Below are 6084 nucleotides of genomic sequence, written 5' to 3'. Positions count from 1 at the left end.
CAAATGTTATTTCAGACACTTGAAAAACCTATAGAACAAAAGGGGCAATGGATTCACAAAGTAATGTATATACTGTTTGAAAAGTTAACATTCAGAAAGACACAAAGTGAAAAATGAAAGGCTTCCTCTACCCTATAATCCTGAGCCCTTTATTCAAGAATGTTGTGTTCATTGAGATTCCTTGTACACATTAAGTAGCAAATATCATTTATACAAAAACTAGAGGTTTGGTGCATGACATTTGTGCACTGGGCAGGGTTCCTCAGCCCGGCCTGTGCCCTTTGGCAGTCCGGGACCCCTCGGGGGATGTCCGCCTGCCTTGGAGGCAGGAGAAGCTCTCACCACCACCACTGCGCTCGCCAGCCGTAACCCTGGCTTCTGGCTGAGCACACTGACCACCAGGGGACAGCTCCTGCGTTGAGCGTCTGCCCATGGTGGTTAGCCCATGTCATAGAGACCGGTCATTCTGCTGGTCGTTTTGCATATTAGGGTTTTATTATCCTATCTAATAAAATAGTAACATGCAAGTTGACTGTCACTCCAACACACAAGATGGCTGCCACAAGATGGCCAGCAGGGGAGGGCAGTTGGGAGGGACCAGGCCTGCAAGGTAGGGCAGTTGGGGGTGATCAAGCCTGCAGAGGAGGGCAGTTAGGGGTGACCCGACCAGCAGAGGAGGGAAGTTGGGGGTGACCGGCCTGCAGGGAAGGGCAGTTAGGGGGGAACAGGCATGCAGGAGAGGGAAGTTGGAGGTGACCAGGCCTGCAGGGGAGAGCAGTTAGGGGCGATGAGGCTGGCAGGGGAGGGTAGTTAGGGGTGACTGGGTCAGCAGGGGAGGGCAGTGAGGGGCAATCGGGCTGGCAGGGGAGCAGTTAGGCATCAATCAAGCTGGCAGGGGAGTGGTTAGGGCAGTGATGGCGAACCTATGACACTGACGCGTAGCCATTTCTGATGACACGCGGCCACATGCCAAGGATGAAACATTTGCTGCTCCTGAGGATGAAACGTTTGCGAAATAATGTTTTTTTCCTCAAAGTGACACACTACCTGAGTTATGCTCAGTTTTTGGGCAAAGTTTGACACACCAAGCTCAAAAGGTTGCCCATCACTGGGTTAGGGGGTGATCAGGCTGTCAGGCAGAAGCGGTTAGGGGCAATCAGGAAGGCAGGCAGGCGAGCAGTTGGGAGCCAGCAGTCCTGGATTGTGAGAGGGATGTCCAACTGCCTGTTTAGGCCTGATCCCAGTAGAATCGGGCCTAAACAGGCAGTTGGACATTCCTCTTGGGGTCCCAGATTGGAGAGGGTGCAGGCTGGGCTGAGGGACAAACCCCCCCCCTCCCCCAGCACAAATTTCGTGTACCGGGCCTCTAGTAAAGGATATTTCATTTTTAACATGTTGAGCACCAAGCCTGTTTTGTCTTCCTTTCCATTTAGCCCGCGATATCCAATTTCACCAATATGCTGGCGGCACCAGTGACTGACCAGTCCAAACGGAAAGTATAGTGTCAGTCACCGGTGACTGACATGGCACTTAACATGTTAATTAAATTTATTGGGGTGACTAAGAGTATCTCATTCTTAACTAGACTAACGGAAAACTACATTTGAAAAGGTTGATAGGATCATACAGGTTTCAAGTGTACAGTTCTATGATACATGATCTATATATTGCATTGTATACCCACCACTCAAAGTCATAATCTCCCATCACATGTATTTGACCCTTTTTCTCCTTTACTGCCCTCCCACTCCTTCCCTCTGGTAACAACCAATACTATTGTCTGTTTCTTTGAGTTTGTTTTATATCCCCTATATGATTGAAATCATACGGTTGTTAGCTTTTTCTGACTGACTGACTTCACTTAGCATAATCTCAAGATTCATCCATGTCACAATGGCAGTAATCCCTCTTATTTATTTTAATATATTTTTTATTGATTTCAGAGAGATAGGGAGAGAGAAAGAAACATCAATGATGAGAGAGAGTCATTGATCAGCTGCCTCCTGCACGTCCCACACGGGATCAGCCCACAACCTGGGCATGTGCCCCCACTGGGGATTGAACCGTGACCTGGTTCATAGATCATCATTCAATCACTGACCTATGCCAGCTGTGCCAAAAGGAATTTTTTTAAAATGATCTTTATTTGGGAAAATTGGTGATATAAGGACAAACTGTTCAATGGCTGAAGGGTAATAGAATATGTCACCCTACAATATACAATTTAGGATTATTTTGAGCTGAAAGTGATCAAGAATCACAGAGGAAGAGCTCTGTGCCCTCTCCTTAAAAGCCCTTGGGCAAGGTCATAAGTTTCCCTCCCCTATACCAGGTAAAGAGCCCATACTGAGAATTTACATAAATAAAAGGGACTCTTAATTGATGTCTTGTTTTAGTGGCTTTAAACATCTTAATTGCACCTTGCTCAAGCATCATCTCTCACCATGAATAGTGTAAAATCAAAATAATCTCTGCCCTCACTTTAGCCTCTTTCTGCACACACTATAGTTGGTAATTTTTAAAAAAAACTTGTCAGGCACTACCCATTATGAAAGCTTTCATGGCTTCTATTGCCTTTGGATAATGGCCAGGCCTTGGAAGTAGACCACAAATTGGGCCTACACAATTTCTTTTGTATTTCACAAGGAGTGTTATAAAAGCAACTAGGACTCCTTCGCATTTGTGGAGAATTACAGTCAATCAGCCTGAAGCTTCTTTTGTATCTGGTAACTAAAATAGTTAACTAAAATAATTTGTTAAATGATGTCTTTATATATTTAGAAATCTATTTCAGGGTTGTCTAAAATTTAGTGATTCAGTTTTAATGGCTAATAGTTCATAGTAAAACAAGCTTTTTCTTGCTGCCATGAAACTGTTGAATGAGGTATGTCCTGAAATCTTTCAAGTCAAAATACTTCTCTACTTGCCCAGCCAGTGTATTTCAGTTGTTGAGCATCAACCTATGAACCAAGAGGTCCCGGTTCCATTCCCAGTCAGGGCACATGCCTTAGTTATGGGCTTGAACCCCAGAGGGGCATGTAGGAGGCAGCCAATGAATGATTCTCATCATTGATGTTTCTCTCTTTGTCCCTCTCTGAGATAAAAAAATATATTAAAAACATTTCTTTAAAATGTCAACACTATCAGACCTAAAGCTCACTTTACTGGAATAAAAGCCAAGCTCTCATCAGTGCACACATCCTAGATCTGTCCCATCCTCTCATCTCTGCCTCTGCTCTCCTTGCACTCTACCCCTCACACCTGCCTCCTTATATTCCAGCACACTCCTTTTGCAGGGATTTCGCTCATGCTGTGCCCTTCACCTGAAACTTTCCCAGATAGGAGCTCAGCTCATCGTTTACCTTCCCATAAACTCCCTGCTCAGTTCCCTTCTCAGCCAGATCTTTCCTGAACGCCCTATTTTAAACTGCAATCCTACCCCAACCCCCAGGCACTTTTTAAAAACATTTTTATTGATTTTAGAGGAAGAGAGAGAAACATTGGTTGCCTTCCATACGCACCATGACCAGAGATCAAACCCACAACCTGGGTAAGTGCCCTGACTGGAACTTGAACTGGCAATCTTTCAGTGCACGAGACATTGCTCAACCCACAGCCACACCAGCCCGGGCCCCAGGCACTTCTTGTATGCCTCTCTGCTTTTATTTTTCTTCATGGCGCTTTACCAGTGTTTATTTCTTGTCTGTCTCCCTCCAATAGAACATAGGCTATATATTGAAGTCAAAAGTATTAGCTTCTTTGCTCCACTAATGACCTAGGACAGTGGTCGGCAAACTCATTAGTCAACAGAGCCAAATATCAACAGTACAACAATTGAAATTTCTGAGAGCCAAATTTTTTAAACTTAAACTTCTTCTAACGCCACTTCTTCAAAATAGACTCGCCCAGGCCGTGGTATTTTGTGGAAGAGCCACACTCAAGGGGCCAAAGAGCCGCATGTGGCTTGCGAGCTGCAGTTCGCCGACCACAGACCTAGGACAAAGAATAATGTCTGGTATTTAATAGATGTTTAAAATACACTTGCTGAATGTAAAAGATTTTTTGAATAATGGATTTTTTTGCACACCTGGAATTGATTCACACTGTAGCTTTCACTATGGGAGACCCTGTCTAACAAAGTTAAAAGCATAGACCAGAAAAACAAAAGTGTGAGATTAAAAGCAAAGAAAAACTAAAAGGAAGTAAGGTGTTCTCTACCAGCTCTAGTTGTATGTATTAAAAAAGGGTTCAATTGTTAGATGTTCAAATGAGCTTTGCCAGAGGAGGGAAAGAGCAGATGAAGAGGAAACTATCCAAAGCATCTACAGATTGAATGCAATTCCTATCAAAATCCCAATAACATTTTTTACAGAAATAGAAAACCCATCCTAAAAATTGTGGAATCTCAAGGAAACTGACTATCCAAAACAACCTTGAAAAAGCAACTGGAGGATTCACACTTCCTTTTTTCAAAACTCACTACAAAGCTACAGTAATCAAAACGTACAAGCATAAAGACATTTAGATCAATAGAATAGAAAAAGCAGGGGCCAGGAACTTATTTTCTGCATAGTGTCATTTGGATAGTCATAACATCATTTCCAGGCCACACAAAATTATCAACTTAAAAATTAGCTTGCTATATTTGGTCAAGCAATTAATTCACCTCTAATCCCCTGCCAGGGCCAGACCAAATGATTTTGTGTGCCTTATATGACTTGGGGGCCAGACATTCCCCACTCCTGGAATAGAGAGTCCAGAAATAAACTCTCCTATATAAGGTCAAATAATGTGGTTGTTTTTGAAAGTATGTCTGTGTGTGTGTGTGTGTTTTGGTGTTAATCATCATGAGGATATTTTTCCCACTGCTTTTCAGTGAGAGTGGAAGGGAGGGATGAGAGAGACATCCACTGGTTGCCTCCTGCACTCATCTTTGAGGGGGTAGGAAAGGGAGGTGGGAGCAAACTGCAACCCAGATACATGCCCTTCACCAGGAATCCTGAAATCCTTCAGTGCCTCGGGCTGATGGTCTAACCAGTGAGTCACACTGGCCAGGCCTATTCAAATAATTTTTGGCAGCTGAACCAGGACCATTCAATAGGGAAAGGTCAGTCTTCAACAAATGATGCTGGAAAAACTGGATATCCACATGCAAAAGAAGGGTGGATCCTTAGCTTAACACTGTATGACAAAATAAAAGTAGATAAAGACCTAAATGTAAGACCTAAAACAAAACTCTTAGAACACAACAGAATGAAAGCTTCATGACATTGGATTTAGCAGTGATTTCTTGGATATGTCACTAAAGGGATAGGTAACAAGAGGGAAAAGACAAATTTAATTTCATGAAAATTTGTGCATCAAAAGACAGTACCTCAGAAAGACAGAAAATATTTTCAAATCCCATAGGTGATAAGGGATTAAAATCCAGAATATATAAAGAACTCCCAAAACTTTAAAAAACAAACAAAACCCTACTCAATTTGCCGCAACCTGCACGGTGGGTTTCAGGATGACCTGTAGGAGGGCCGACGCACAATAAAGATACTAAACAAGAAATAAATTTTAAGGCATGGGAGGCCAGGTGGAGCCTCTGGCAAGAAGAGGAATCCACAAGTCCAGGTCCTGCCTGCTTTTATTCAGTTTGGTTACACATTTGCCCTTTAGCAATGCATGCAGGCAGAGCAGATAGAATCAAAGCTCAGTAAAGTTTAGTAAACAATGTAAAGATTATCAGGTCAGGAAATCTGAGATCAAGGTCCATCGGCCTTCCAATGTCTCCCTTGCACTTTCATGCTAATGCTGCTATGCTGTGGTCTCTGGCACCAATTAAAAAATGGGCATAACGTTTGAATAGACATTTCTCCAAAGATATACAAATGGCTAATAAGCACATGAAGAGATGCTTGACATCACTAAACATTAGGAAAATACAAATGAGAGCACCTCACACCCATGAGGATGGCTACTATAAAACAGTGTTGGCCAGAATGTAAAGAAGCTGAAATCCTGTGTACTGTCAGGAATGTAAAATGTACAGCTGCTGTTGAACAATTCCTTAAAAAATTAAGAATAGAATTACCA

This window comes from Cnephaeus nilssonii, assembly GCF_951640355.1.
Source record: "Cnephaeus nilssonii genome assembly, chromosome: 15".
NCBI lineage: Eukaryota > Metazoa > Chordata > Mammalia > Chiroptera > Vespertilionidae > Cnephaeus > Cnephaeus nilssonii.
This window is presented reverse-complemented; position numbering follows the sequence as displayed.